General features: G+C 31.5%; 1 protein-coding gene across 1 annotated transcript in view; it reads left to right on the forward strand.

Annotated features, from left to right (window-relative positions):
* Positions 1-750: 750 nt before the first annotated feature.
* The window catches only part of LOC126748221 (protein windpipe), a 97,244-nt gene continuing 80,900 nt past the window's right edge, over positions 751-17,094 (forward strand). The window contains exon 1 of the mRNA XM_050457305.1: positions 751-1,057. The gene's annotated coding sequence lies outside the window, so the exon portion shown is untranslated. The remainder of the gene's footprint in view (positions 1,058-17,094) is intronic.

The raw sequence follows: 17,094 nt of genomic DNA on the forward strand, positions 1-17,094 counted from the left end.
ATTATATCTGGTCTGTTTGAAGTCAGCGTCCTATCGGTCAAAACAGTTCTGTCCCAGTAGAGACGAAAGTCGTCATTTTCAAGTACAGTTTCTGGTTTGTCTGGTAATAGGAGCAAGTTTCGCCAATTAGATGATAAAGTTTTGTCAGCTCTTGATGAATAATTTTTGCCACACAGTTATGTCGGTGCAGATATTCGGCAGCTGATAGAGATGTGCATCCTGATGTTATATGTTGAATTGTCTCCGGTACGCGCAGGCATTTTCTACATCGATCGTCGATTACTTTCTCATCTTTAGTAATGTACTTAAGGTAATTTTCTGTAGCAATTACTTGGTCTTGTATAGCCATCATAAAGCCTTCAGTTTCAGGAAATAGATCTCTACGAGTCAACCAGTAGTTCGACGTTTCATAATCGACATGTTCGGCATTATTATTATTATTATTATTATTATTATTATTATTATTATTATTATTATTATTATTATTATCGACAGAGTTTATGGCGGCTGTTTGCTAATGTTAACCATATTTAATTTTTACTTTTGAGGCAACTATTCTAATATTTGAACTGAAAGTTATTAGTCATATATACTAATGACACTCATATATTATTGATATTTGTTCTACTGATTACGCAAAACATAAAACGTCCTCCCATCCCTACGAAGGCAAAATTAGCCGAAATATTATGTCATTGCGTAATACCATTTCGTGTCTACTTTCCGTCCGCCCAGCTTATCATTCGTACTGCACGATCGTATAGCATACTTTGACCAGACAATCATACCACCGACTACTCGCGGTTCTGTCGTACTGTTCTGATGCTAAAGTAGCGCGCTATTGGATCGCGCTCGTCGTGTACCCTAAAACATCGGCGGTTTCGGAAATAATTAGTGTTTAAAATCGCAAAAATGTGCTAACAAAATTAGAATAAAATTTAAAATTAAGCCTTATTATACTGTGGCGGTGTAACTGAGTGAAGTAGCCTGTTAAAAAAGGTGCTGTTTAAGGCGTGCTGGGGTTAAAAGTTACAATTTGCCGATTTTTGAATTCCTGGTAAGATTTAATAGCAAATAAGGTACTTTAAACGAGTTTAAAGGTAACATAATCGGCGCTAGCGTAGATTTTATTTTTTAAAAATTGGGTACCTGACTACTCACAAATTGTTTCAATTTTGGTGAAGTAAAAAATACATAATATTTTGGAATAAGAATTAAAGATTACTAGTTGAGTCACTATTTTATTTGAACTTTAGTCGCTACCGAGATTAAATATTTTATCATTTATCAATATATTTACACTTTGCACTGTTTTAATGCCGATCTGCTTGATGCATTTGGATAATAAATATTGAAGTACATTTTTGCAAATCATATTTAAATAGATATTTCAAAATGCTATAATTTCTTATGTAGTATGCCAATAAGAAGATTATAGAATTTTTAGAATATATGCTAAAATTCTTACGCTATTGAAGTATCTTGATTTCATGACGCGTGCGTACTCGGCGTTAGCGCTCAACATCTTCAGACAGTTGTGTCGTTAATGCTATTCCTAATGCCCAAATTACTTCTATTTGTAAAACGGAAAAGAAAAAATGCGTTGAAACCGCGTATGACCATCAAAAACCACTTCCAAGCTCTGAAGCTACATTGGAATCGACGGAGTCTATTAAAAAATATGTCTGAACCTAGCGTTTAATCGTAGCAAATGTCGGTTCCAAGCGACATTAATCCTAAATTTCTGCCGAATTCATTAAAACCCTACGGGAATTTTGACTCTCCTTTGCAATCCTCTCTTTGAACTCCTCGGCCATTTTAATTGTTTCGCAACCTACATATTATGCTTGGTTTTCAATTTTGATTGTTGGTAACCGATAGGATAATAGCTTCACACATTTTTCAACAGATTTCTTGTCTAAACGAATCGAGTTACACGCGTAGGAAATGGTTTTTAATTGTCACACGTTTAAGACTTTGTAGATTTGCTCAAGACCTTTCTTTTTATCTTTTTTTATTAAAAAACACATAGCAGCAATTTGCGTGTAAAAGATATCATTAGCAACACAGCTGATTTGGAATTTTGCGCGCCAACACCGTGAAGGCGTGCCGCTAGCGATGCTTCAAATGCATGTAATGACAAATATTATTGTATGGATGGGTAAAAAAAACAAACCACTAAACAATAAATTCCCAATTGGATTATAATATGTTCATTATCCAAAGAATAAGGGCTTTTCAAACAGCTAATCGTTCGACGTATAGAAAAACTCATAGTTGACTAAACAATAATAGCGTACAATATTAAAATATACTATTAAATCGAGTAACTAGTAAATAGCTATATTTATCTTCTTTAGTCATTTAAGAGCTTTTATGTCTCTTTTTATTAAGTATAAATTTAATCAACATGCTTATTATCTAAAGAATAGGTGGTTTCAAACAGTTATTTTTTCGTCAAATTTCGAAAAACTCATAGTTGATTAAATAATAATAGTGAATTATATTAAATTATCCTATTAAATTGAGTAACTAGTAAATACATATAGTTATTTTAAATAGCTTGTATGCCTTTTTTTTATTAGGTCTAAATTTAAGCATGCTGCTTGACAAAGGAACATTTAAAAGATTTATTACCTGAATTAAGTGTCTTTTTTTTATTTTAAAATTAAATACTTACGTTATTTTTAACTTCGTAATTGTGCCCAATTAGTATTTTATTTTAATTGTTCACCCAAATACTGAATACTGAATAAAAACCTATTAATATAATAGCATCATTTATCAAATTCGTGTAATTATATCCTTCAAATAGACCTTTGACCATAAGGTTAATAATATTGGTTAGATAGTCTTAATATTTATTAAAGTGCGTGTATTTTAACATCATTTTATTTATAACTTACTATGTATATTTTTCCTATTTTTTTTTAACAATGTTGTTAGATTCACAGTTCTGGGATTCATATATACGATAAGAATACGACAACGTATATAGACACATGACAAGAATAACGGAATATATCTTATTTTCCATTGTTCAATTAGAATTTTTTTAATGGTTTTTTTATTGCAGTCTTTTTGACATAATAAGGACATTTTTGTTAAATATTTTAAATAGTAGTTCAAATGAAAACCTCGTATAAATAAAAGTATTCTTTAAATAATAAAAAGTAATACAGTGCATCCCAAAAGTTATGTCTAAATTCATTTAAAATTCAGGGGTGTGTTCGAAACAAAAACGCTCGGACCCGTCGATTTTTATTTCAAGTTGCGCATTTTTGTACGTAAAGTTTGTATATATCAAGTGTGAAGTGTACGACAAAGTTACGGTTTTCACAATGGTAAAGTTAAGGGAACGAGAAAAAATAGAAATTCTGTGCATGGTTGGCTTTGGTAATAGAACACGTACTCAAAGAGAAGCTGCTCAATTATTCAATGAAATCCATCCTGATCGTCCTCCGATATGTCAAAAGGTGGTGAGTAGAATAGAGGCTAAATTTAGATAATTCGGTCATGTTAGAGATCTGCCGAAATCTGGTCGTCCTGCTAAAATGAACAACTTGACGTTTTGCTTTCTTTGGAAGAAAATCCATGCCCTCCTCTGTCGCAGATTGGGGAAAATTTATACATGGCGAAATCTATAGTTCACCGAATAGTTAAAAAAGCACAAATATCACCCCTAGAAAGTTATTCCTGCGCAAGAGTTATTTGATGACGATTTCGATAGGTGAAATGAGTTTTGTGAACGCTTACAAAGTATGTGCAATCTAAATAATAATTTAGTAACAAATATTATTTTTTCCGATGAAGCCATGTTCTGTTTCAATGGTAGTGTGAACAGACAAAATTGTTGATATTGGGCAACAGAAAATCCGCATTGAATGATGGAGGTAAACACCCAGTACCCTCAAAAACTAAATGTGTGGTGTAGAATAGTGCGCGGAAGAGTAATAGGTCCCTTTTTCTTTGAACAGACTTTAACGGGACAATTGTATCTCGATTTTCTCCAATTTGAATTAGTTCCAGCATTACTAGCTTTATTTCCAAATCCATTGGACCCAGACTATCCTGACAAAGAACTAATTTTCCAGCAGGATGGCGCTCCTCCGCACTATGCTGCCACTGTGCGTACATTTTTGGATGAAACCTTTCCCAATCGGTGGATAGGAAGGAGAGGACCCATCGAATGGCCTGCTAGGTCGCCTGACCTAACACCAATGGACTTTTTTTTGTGGGGATACCTCAAGTCGAAGGTATTTGTTAATAGGCCAAATAATCTAGACGACTTGAAAGAGAGAATTCGCAGAGAATTGCGCGCTATAACTCCGGAAATGATTGAAAATGTGCAACGAGACTTTATTGATCACCTTGGATATTGTCAAGCCGTGAATGACAACCATTTTAAACATTTAACTTAATTTTTGTTCTTTTTTTATTTGTTACATGAATCATCTTTTTTTCGATAACTGTTGACTTTAGGTATAGGACATGATGCATGAAACATACGTAGAATTCCACGCGAAATTCAAAGATGAAATAAAAAAAAGGTGCTTTCATTTGAAAAAATGAAGTTGAAAAAATGATGGTCGTAATTTATTTTTGAGCAACCATGTGTATACAAACTTCACGTACAAAAATGCGCAACTTGAAATAAAAATCGACGGGTCTGAGCGTTTTTTTTTTCAAACACATCCTTGAATTTTAAATGAATTTAGACATAACTTTTGGGATGCACTGTATATTGTAAAGTTCTTTCATTGATACATTCTATACTCTTTGATCAAAGCTACTGGCAGTCATTTAAATTATTAAAAAACAGGAAAGTGCACAACATAAAATTATGTGAGTTAATATCATCAGCCCAAGAATGATTGTATAAATTTCATTGTTCTCTCTCAATGCGTTGTCTCAAAGCCATTACCTTTTAGTCCGTAATTTTGATCACGAGGTATTTATGCATAAGTAAAAAGTTAAAATATCAACAAAATAGCCTCATTACACGCTCTGAGGATCTTTTTAAACCATATCTTATATTGTAATAATATAAGATATGATTATAACAGAAAACCCATAATTGAGAGCTCATCGAGGATTATAAGTCTATTTCGAGATGTATTATTGATAAAACGCATTGTGTCATTCCTTTTTTTAATCCGTATCATGGAATAATATCTATAATGTTACCCAGGTAGATCAAGGCATAAACGAAAAAATTCATTCTAATAAGACTTTTGTTGCTTGTTCTGCTTCTGTACCTTTTAAAAATTAATTTAAAAAATAATTTATATTTTATCTGTTTTAACTAATTAATTACCTATCTTAACTGATTAAATGTGGTAGGAAACATTTTCGTGAACGATGTCAAAACTTAGACAAGAGCGACTTATAAAAAATTAAATTTGGATCCTTCGTTTAAACAAAGGGGCTTTATGTTAAAACCGAACTCAAAACTACAAAATGTAACATTTTAATTAATAAATTTAATTAAATTTGCAGCAAAAACTATATATAAAATATAAATATAAATATAAAGCACTAATTATATTTTTGCTAAATTATATAGTTACCGAAACGTAAAACGTTTAATTTTACCATAGTAGTCTCAAGACAAATTATGCAACATAAAAAGTTTCAATTTATGAGTATGTATTGCAAAAAAATACATGTTTCTTTAATATTAGCATATATATCCCCATAAAAGATTCGACAATATACACCTGTTTAAAGAAATGCATCATAATCAAAAAACAGGTAAGCTGAGTCACGTTAAAAAACGGCCTAAAAAAGTACAATGGAAAGCAGTAACTCAAGTAACGGTATCAACGTTTCGTAATGACCAGAATTCATGAGCGCAAAATAAAGAAGTACCTACCTACCGACGAGAAGCCACCTTCACTTTTGAGTTTGCGGTAGGTTACCGGGATTTGAATTAAGACCTTGAATGGTCAATTTTCGTTCGTTAAGGTCACTGGAACCTTTTTTTAGTCATAGATTAAATAATTACAGAGAGATATACAAATATACCGAGTGGTCTAGTTACACTATTTATAAAGTGTAAACAAATGGATTTATAGCCGAGTGCCTTTAAAAACTTTTAGTTAAGTTATTGATTTTCATTTGTTATTGTATTCTTGTATTTTTTTATTTCCAAAGTGAAAGTTGTGATGTGGTTATGATAACATTTGATAACTCATCAAATATATAGGATTTGCACATAGAATCTAAAAATTCATTAATAAAAAAACCTTTCTTAGTTATATTTTTCCCATGGGATGGAATTTCAAGAACCATTCTGCATATTATTTTTTAGTGCATACTTTATTTACGAAAATTACGAATAAACGCGGTGAAATAAAAAAATTGTATACTAAGAACCTAACGTTTTTAAATGAGATAAAAATGTATTATTAAAACATTAAACTAAACTTCAGGGTAAAAAACATTTCTATATTTAATCTGCTCCCTTTTTTTTTCTCGTTTTCTACAAATTTCTATGTAACAAAGCAGTATATAAATTTAGTAATATTTTTTGTATACATGATTTTTTCTTTCAAGATGTTTCTTTTCTTTTTAAAGTCCATATGCCAGGCTTATTAAACGTAATATGGATCATAATTATATGTATAGGTTAAGAGAGAGTAGCTTTTCAATTAAACTTCGTCTGACTGGTGGTCTTTGTTTATCTAATCATTTTAAAAAAATATATATTATTATTTTATACAGTATTGTGCAAAAAGATAGCAACATTGAACTTTCCTGTTATATATCTTTTAGTATCTATTTTATAAGTAAGGTTTATATATTATTTACAAGAATAGTTAGAGCCTGTTTATATTTTCATATTATCATATTTTTTGTATCATAATAAATAAAACGCCAAATTGTTTTATGCAAATTTATTATTCGAAAATATAGCAACAAAAAATAGTTTTAATTCTAAAAAAATATAACCCAACTAAATTAAAATCAATTCAATATTTTGTGTAGTACCCCTTCTCCTTTATAACATCTGCATCTTGGCATGGACTCAATTAATTTCGTAATATAGTCATTGTTCACTTCTTTCCAAGCCTTTTCCACTATTTCACAGAGAATATTTGTATTAGAGCATGTTAGGTGCCTGATTTTGGTGTCAATGTATTGCCATAAATTCTCTATAGGATTTAGGTCTGGCGATTGAGATGGCCAGACCATTACATTTATTTTTTCATCGGATAGCCACCTCTTAACAAATTGAGAAGCATGTTTTGGATCGTTGTCTTGCTGAAATATGGCTGTTACTGGCATGACTTCATCCATATATGGCACTAAATGTGTTTGCAGAATGTCTGTGTACATGACACGATCCATTTTGCCCAATATTCTTACTATGGGTCCCATGCCACGAGCCGAGAAACATCCCCATACAAGAATATTTCCCCCTCCATGTTTAACTGTAGGGCAAATGTACTTTTTGTTTAATCTTTGTTCACTGGGGCGTCTGACGTACATCACTCCATCAGTCCTGAATAAATTATATTTTGATTCATCACTAAATACGACTTTCTTCCAATCAGCTACAGACCAGTGGACATGAGATTGGGCAAAATGAAAACGAGCCTTGACGTTCTTCTTTGACAGTAACGGTTTTTTGGCGGGGCGACGAGCAGGTAAGTTGGCATCAAGTAACCTTCTCCTTACGGTACTGGAACTGAGGTTTACTCCTCCACCCTCTTTTAATTTTGCCAAAATTTGGGAAGAAGACAAAAAAGGATTTTCTTTGGAAATTCGTAGCAGCTGCCTATCCATCCTCAAATTTGTTTTTCTGGGTCTACCAGGAATGGGCGCCGGTGCAGCTGTTTCAGTAAGGCGAAATTTTTTGCAAACTCTGGATACGATTGACCTGTGAAGCCGTAAGCTTCTTGCAATGTCACTCTGCCTAACACCATTTTCGTAATGCTCCACAATAATTTTTCTTAGATCACCAGAGACGGTTTTTGAGCGACCCATTTTAAGTTAATTCTGAGATTAAAAAATAACAACTTTACAGCAGGTAAATCGATATTTAACTGATAAAATTAAAGGGGAAAAAGAATGTTGGTATTATTATGCACATTGTCTAAATAAACAAACATGAAGTTCCTTACTCTGCATTGGCATTCTTATGATATCTCGGTATATTTATAAATAATACAGAGGCGTGTACTTAAAAGTAAAGAAATAATATGAAATAAATAAGGGAGCAAATAATATTTTTGAAAACATCGCTTAATGCTATATTTATGCACAATACTGTATATTGATCCCTTTTGGTTTTTCTTTTTAGGTTCTTCTTCTTAAACTAAAATTATGCTAATATTTCTAACTTTTTTTACAGATTTTGATTTAATAAAGGTGTTATTTAGTTTAATATTTATTTATTTTTTTTTTTTTGTACTTTGTACACTTGATTGCTGTCATTCATCATAAAACATTTCAGGAGTTTTAACTTTATCTTTTCATTAAACGTGTTCCGTGAAGTACAAGGTTAATTCCACGTCGATGTTATATTGAGTAGAATCATTTAAAAATCATTTATCAACATTTTCGCTACATTTAGCTTTCTAAAGATTAAATGTTTAATAATGTTAAAATGGATATTTAAAATAAAACTATAAATTTTTTAATTTAACTAAAATTATCTCAAGAATTTCACACTATTCTGTAAAATTATTATAATAACACGTTACTGCAAATATTATTTTGAAGCAAACCTGATCAAAATGTTACTTCTTAAGTATTATTGATTTTTACTAACTTGGCAAGAGTGTATTAAAATCAGACAAGAAAACAATTTCGAATACAATTTTTTTTATCCTCAATCAACAAAATACAGTAGACTCGCGATATAGTGAACTAATTAATGCACATCCAGTTCACTATATCGATTTGTTCACTCTATCAATTTGTCTTTAGAAAACTAACTTTATTAATGCGAAACAGAAAAAATATTACATATGTAATTAAAATAAAATAAAAAAACGGCAATCTAATCTATTTTTTCAAAAAATTAAGTAATTTTTGTTTGCTTTTTTGTTTTTAGTCCTGTTTGCACCATCGTATTCCTTAAGTTTTGTAAAACGAGTATACTAGAATATTCCACTTTATCTTCATTTTCTTCGGCCCATTGAAGGATGTTGTTAATCGACTTTATTGCCGAATTTGTTGTCACTCGTTCCTTATTTACTGCCATTTCTTCTTGTACTCCATCATCTTGATCGTTTCCATCACTTTCACTTTGGTCATTAGTTTCTTTTGTGTCAGGTAAGTTATCTTTATTCCAATCGTCTACATCAATAGGTTGAATATGAACTTCTGAGCTTCTGTGCAGTTTAAATTCTTAAAAGAAATAAAAAAAAGGGCGTAAATTTGTAAAAATCGTAGTCCAAAAGGACTGAAACCATTTTTTCTAATTCTCGAGATACAAAGATGGTAAAATTTAAAACGTCTTCCTATGACAAAACTTACCTCAGGAATAAACATTCGGTGAAACCATTCTTTGAAAATTGCTGGCGTCATCCAAGCAGTTTTGGAGTTTCTATAATGGACGGGACAGTTAAAATTTCGAAACGAACGTGGATTTTTTGCTTTCCCAATAATTATTGGTTTAACTTTGTGAGTACCTGCCGCGTTTGTGCATGCTAGAAAAGTCACTCTTTGTTCCTCGGTTTTCCTACCTGGGGCAGTTTTTTCTTCGCGAGCTACATATGTTTTTCCGGGCAGAAGTTTCCAATACACACCAGTTTCATCGGCATCGTAAATCTGTTCTTTTGTTAGCTGAAGCTCATTTATTTTTAGGCGTAAAGTTCTTTTAAAAGGATCAACAAGCTCGGGTTCTGACGATAATTTTTCTCCTGAAATCGTTAGGAAGCGTATTCCAAAACGTTTTTTATACTTTTGCATCCAACCACTGCTCGCATTAAAAGAAGGAGATTCCTTGTATTGACTGTGAAGTAACTTGGCCTTCTCTTGGATTATTAAACCAGTTACCGGAAAATTTCTCTCCCTTGTTTTTAAGAATCACTTATATAAAGCTTTTTCCATTCTAGGACACTCTGATTATCTCAAAGTTTTCGCTTTTCCAGGTCCTGTGAAAGTACTGTTGACTCGTTTCAAAATCTTTATCCTTCTGTCACGAATCGCGCATATAGTGGATTTAGCAACACCATATTGTCTAGACAAAACGGTCACTCCGACACCTTTCTTTAATTCTTCTAATATTTTGGCTTTATCGCTTAGGGTTAAATGCTTTCTAATTTTTGCCATAATTATTCTGGCGGCGTGACGCGACCTACTGCACCCAAATACTAAAGAAAACTAATTGCCCGAAAAGAAACAAACCGTTTAATATCTTTTTCTTGTCTTAACTTGTTTGTTTACCTAATAAAACTATTGGGTTTACTATTTCGAGAATCAATTTGTTCACTTGACAGAATACATTAAGGAAAAAATGTCTGTTCACTATTTAGAATAGTTCACTAAACAGTGTGTTCAGTATAACGCGAGTCTACTGTATCTCTATCTTGTCGTGTGCCGGGTTGGGTTGGATGGAATACAAAAATACGACAAACAAATATGTTGTCGTATTTTTGTCGAGCACTTATTTGACAATATTGTAGGGAAAATTTTGGTCAAATAGTGTCCCAAGAACACACAATAAAAAAAAAGGTTTCTAAAGTTGCTTGCCTATAATTATTTAAAGTTACCACTACCCAAGTCGAAATTTTTTCATGATCATTTCTAAAATTTTTTCCAATGTTCCTATTAAATTAAAAAACACTAAACAAAAAGTGCTCTTTTCCTTTATAAAAATAGAAACTAATTAGTTTTAAAATATAAGGATAGTTACAACTAACTATCTGATAACTGTAAATACGACTATTACTCTAAAGCGCGAAACTCAAACACATAGCTTATGACATATGTATATCAAAATAATAGTAACACCGTTTTAAAATTGATTTCAGAACTCATTAGAGCGTATCATAAAAACAGATGCAAATCAAATGTCAAAACTGACTTATTTTCATGGAAACGTAGCAATTGTTAAAAAAGATCCTTACCTTAGAGCGTGTAATGAGGCTATTTTGTAGATATTTTAACTTCTTAATTACGCATAGATACCTCGGGATCAAACTTACAGACTAAAAGATAAACTCTTTGAAACAACGAGCGAGAACAATGAAAATTATACATCATTATTGGGCTGATGATATTAAATCAAATAACTTTATGTTGTGCACATTCCTGTTTTTCAATAATTTAAATGACTGCCAGTAGCATTGGTCAGGGAGTATAGATAGTATCAGTGAAAGAACTTTACAATATATTACTTTTTATTTATAAAACATGTTAAAGTAAAAGACATCATCTATAATCAAAGTAACTATATTTGTAATTTCATTTGTTTACTTCACAGCTTAATTGAGATACGAACTTTCTAATTAACTATTACAATTATTTTTTTAATTTAAACATAAAGCCATTCCGCTAAGCCATTTTGTAAGCCATTAAATATGTCTCATTTTGAGATTAAGTTAATCCCGTGTGATTCACTTCTTTTGCATCAAGTTATTTATCGTATGGACTCAAATGATTAGATATGTTAGAATCAAATAGGTATATCAAAAAATTACTTTTGTACGCATTTGTTAAAATCCTGATTCTTTTTATCGATGAAGCAAGTTTATCAAAGAACTCATATTAATTACGTATGAGTTGAAGGCAAGAAAAACATACAGACAGTGCGGCTCTTAATTGTCCCCTCTCTTATTTTTTGAATGCGTTTATATGAAAATTTGAAATTTGGCATACATCATTAGCAACCTAATTACTACTTTTTAATCACTACCTTATTTTGCAAACTGCAAAATGGCGGTGGGACATCGTTTTAAAAAATAAAATTAAGTAGAAAGGGAGTCAATACATCGTTTGAAAGCTCCCACTGAATGCTTTATGGTCCTAGAATATTAGGTCATTACTTCTACTCATAGCAAAATAGCAGCCTTTCAAAATCTTATTTTTCGCAATTTTATTTATTTTTATTTTCTTTACTACACCTGTTCAGGTGTAATTTAATTATAGGTGTGTTGTTTTTAGAGTTTTTTGATTTTTTTGTTTTTGTTTTTTGACCTTAACATAAAATACAAACTCTACAAACAAATTACACCTGAACAGGTGTAGTAAAGAAAATAGTAGTAAAGAAAGTAGTATTTAGGTTGCTAATGATGTGTGCCAAATTTCAAAAGTTTATATAAACGCATTTAAAAGATAAAAGGGAGAGGGTGGGAGGGCAATTAGAGCCGTACGGTATTTGAGGATCGTTTTCCACATCAGTTCTCGCTGAATATGTGGGTTGGCATTTTGGGTGATGTTAGTCGTTAACTGCACCGGTATTTCTACTAACAAGATTTACCGGCGAGGTATACCGCATTTTTTTGGGACAATAGCTATTTCTCTGTCTTTATGGTTTATTCTGGATCGTGCATCAATCGAGCAAAAGTTAATAAAATTTTTCTCCGCTTTATTAAATAAGTAGAAGAAAAAAGATTTTTGCTTTAAGTCATGCACATCCAAACCTTTGTAGGGCTATTTTTTCTTATTTTGACTCAAGGAACATTTCTTAAATATTTGCCGATGTTTAATAAGCCCCATTTATGATCCGTAATATTTAATTGAATGAAAAATTGAAATATTATTAGTTATGTCTTTTACAATTCTATGCAACCTATAGTATCTACTTTCACGCCAGTGAGCTGATTAATAACAGTGCTATTCATATTCACTTGCGTATTTACATACGCCTTTCTTACATGTGTATCTTTTCTTACATTGGCCATCTGCAAGTATGCTGCCGTACAAGTCAAAAAAGTACATAAGTCTGTTCAGCTTGGAACGGAGAAATTCGACGATTTTCTTCCAAATACATATTAAAAGTTTATATTTTCATTTCAAAACATTTTTATTATAAATTGATGATGCTCTTTCCGATTCCGTTTAAACATTTTAATAATTTTGTTATTTGCACTAAGAGAAACGACTTAGGTCAGTGCAAAAATGAAAATATAAGGGAAAAAAGTTTTAAGATACATGAGAATGGGACCAAACATGGATTTTCAAAAACTTTAAAATTACATTATTACGACAATACGATAATTATTTTGTAAACAAGAACTGAGAACACCTAGTTCTCACTCAAATTATTAGAATTATCAGATATTAATATTAAAAGTATTTAAAAGTAACAAAAAAAAAACGGACTACGGAAGATATAAAGAATATTGATTATCTTAATACGAAGTATCAATTGACAAATATTGAATGTTAATTTGGCTCCCGAAATGACAACAGGAAAACAGCTGATGGCCCTTGGGTTTCCTCGCCTGTTTCTCGAGACCGAACCAAGACATAGGACATTCTTTTTTTGTAACGAAGTATGACGCTCGAGAATTTATCAAGGGAAGAAGGACCTAAGTCTATGCACGTTTGTACTTGTTGTCTTTGAGGCCGATCTTCGACGCTGTTACAAGTTAAAAAGGACCTAAGTCGACTTACGGCACTTCTGAGTTATAAATGATGACATATCACTCGTGATACGTCACCATTGACAACTTTTTCTATACTTAAGTCTTTTTTCCTTAGTTTCCTCCCTAGTTGCATAAAACATGCAATTAAAAAAAACGGTAAACTTTTTTACATTTTCGTTTTAGCAGATTGATGGCTATCGATTGATAGCAAAAGCTCTTGTTGGCCAAAAAAGTGACTTAAGTACTTTTTTAACTTGCACGGCAAAATGGTGCAAGCATTCTAAACAGAAATAAGGGTGAGTTGATAGCCGGAGTCCATGAATTTAAGATATAGAAGATTTTTTTTATCGCGTTTTCAAGACAATTATAAATTATACAAGAAAATTGCGAATAATAGTGAGTAATTATTATTTATAATAATTATGTATAATTTTTTTTAATTAAACATGAGAATAATCAATATGTAAAATTTGTAGAAAATGATTGTCTATCTTTTTGAACTTCATGAGAAGAGATTGCATTTTAGATTCGAAAAAGACCTGGACATATAACATTTTGATGTCGCCGTCGACTTTAATGGATATAAATAAAAGACATTTAATCGAAATATTTTAAAGACATCTGTGAAAACCTTGCCACCTAATAAATCCAATATTCTATTAAATTTCTTAAAAAAAAACAAGAAAAAGAGTTCGGCTCTTTTTTTCAGGCTGCGGTATTTATAAACAATTTTATACAAATATGCATTTTTCGACACGAGAAAAGTCAACAAGAAATCAACTATTGTAAATATTCCTTACTGCAGAATGCCATTAATTGCTAATATATACATATTATACTATATACCCGAGCAATAAACTTCTATCTAACAAAAATATCAGACACAAATAGTATTTTTCGTAAGGCAATTAAAAGGCTCCTGAAATTTTGAATGTTTGCGGGCCTTGAATAAAGGCGTTGATTCTTGACACAAAATAATATTTTGTGTCGTCTTTTTTGGTGGCAAATTCGTGTGACGTGACATTTGGAAATTGCTGGGTACAAAAACAGTTATTAAGTAAAGCAATGAAATAACAATAGATAAAGTAGAAAATAGGATCCCAGTTGGGTCAGTCCCAAAGATTCATGTTTCATGTCAATGTTTTCTGGTTTTGGAGGGCAAGAATTCGAATATTTTATAATTAACACATTAGTAGTTGTAGTAGTGCAGATTTGCTGTTTTTTTTTATTTAGATGAGCAACTGTATTTAAACGATCTTAAAAATCAATAAAAAATTGCTAACAAGTGCTTCAAATGCAATAACGAATGTGTCTTTAAGGAAGACAAACAAAAAAACATTTAGCTTCCCATATGATTGGTGTACACAGATAATCTGTCAAGAATATACTTCAGCACTTTTAATACTCAGCGTAGTACCTAATAAAGTTTTATTTTTTCCCCAAAAATCTAACAAATGACGTATCCAGTTGTCAATTAACTGATTGATATAAAGTCACTATAGGTTTTGGTCTGAAAGCTGCTTCTTCGACAACTTGCTGATTTTCTGAAAATGCTGAAGTGTAAACATTTTATAAATATAACGTTGCTCGTAGCATAATAATTTTTATTCAAAAGACCTATTTTATGCTTAGTCATCTGTACCATCTAACCTACTACCTAAATTTGTATTTGTGACGTTTAATAATAAAAGCAGCGTAGCTGTAGAAGCTTGCATTTGCAAAAAATCCAGACGCAATATTCATGAATTATTATTAATAATTTTACTAACGCAATCTCTGACATAATGCGTTGTATAGGGCTTGAATGGGCTGGATGTCATTTTTGTTACGTATTTTCTAATAATTAAGATTACCTTGTACCTTGGAGTAAATGTAATCTTAATAATTTTATGACATTTTAATAAATATATAAAAAATTACAGACCCATTGTTACGTTATCTGCTATCCCTAAGCTTTTTGAGCTTATCCTGAACAAATATCTTACTTGGCATTGTAGAGGTCTCTTGATCAACGAGCAACGTGGGTTTAGGCAGGGTAAATCTACTTCTACAAATCTTGTATTATATCATGACTTCATTGTCAGGGCTTTCGAGAAGGGTCATCAGGTCGACTCTATCTATACTGATTTCTCAAAGGCTTTTGACACAGTCATCCACTCATTGCTCATTTTTTAATTAAGATGCTATGGTTTCCCTAAGTGGTTTCTTTCTTGGCTAAATAGTTACCTACACAAAAGGATACAATTCGTTAATGTAAGGGGTTCACTTTCACTTCCTATTTTGGTTACTTTAGGGATGCCTCAGGGGTCACATTTGGGGCCTCTACTCTTTAATTTACTTATTAACGATATTTTTAGTATTATCAAATTTTGCAAATTCCTATTATTTGCAGACGACCTGAAGCTATTTTTACATATTTTAAACTTGTCTGATTGCCTGATGATACAATCAGACATAGATTCTCTATATAATTGGTCTGTCTCTAATGGCTTACATCTTAATAAGGATAAGTGTTTTATCATTTCTTTTACTAAATCTAGAAAAGTTGTCCCATTTGGCTACCACCGTAATATACTTTCAAGAGTATCGCTAATTAAAGATTTGGGGGTGTTGTTTGACAGTTCCCTGACTTTCATAACCCATATAGATAGTTTGTCTAGTAAAGCCCTTCGTACTCTTGGATTTATAACTAGAAATATTCAAGACTTTTCAGTAGCTGCCTTCAGAGTTTTATATCTTACACTTATTCGTAGTGTCATGTCTTATTCTTCCATAGTCTGGTCCCCTTATTATGCTAACCATATTTACAGTCTTGATAAAGTCCAAAATAAATTTCTCAGGACTTGTGCCTGATGATTGAATGTACGAGATGAGTCTTTATTGGAACTTAAGTCAAGGCTAAATATGACTTCTCTTGAGGACTATCGAACTAGGTGTGGTATGATATTTCTTCACAAGTTGATTAATAATGCTATTGATTGCCCTGAATTATTATCGCGGATAAATTTTAGATGCAATAGCAGATGCAATAGCAGTCCTTAGAGAGTCCTTAGATGCAATAGCAGTCCTTAGAGAGACGTCCCTTTTTCTGGTTGAATATCACCATACAAACTATGGTAAATTTTCTCCAATTAATCGACTCCACATGTTGGGAAATAGATTTAATCAGGCTTTTGACTTAGTGGATTTAAAGCCTTCAAAACTTAAAAGGTGCCTGAGTGAGTATACTCGTTGAGTACTATGTGTTAAGTATCAAATAAATTTGATTGCTCTTACTTTTCTTTATTTTAATGGTATGTTTTTAGTTGCTTTATATCTTTTTTTTGGAAGTTTTTGGAAGTTTTATCTTATTTGTATATCTTGGGCTGCTACATATTTATATACATTTAGATAGATATATTATTGATTTATAGAAAATTTGGATATTTAATAGATTAAGTTCATTATACAATATCTTATTAATATATTTGTTGATGGCAGAATAATTATATACATTTAGGGTTAGGATATAATTTATTTTGTAATTTTGTTAGAATGGGGACATTCC

This window comes from Anthonomus grandis, chromosome 22, assembly GCF_022605725.1.
Source record: "Anthonomus grandis grandis chromosome 22, icAntGran1.3, whole genome shotgun sequence".
In the NCBI taxonomy this organism is placed as follows: domain Eukaryota; kingdom Metazoa; phylum Arthropoda; class Insecta; order Coleoptera; family Curculionidae; genus Anthonomus; species Anthonomus grandis.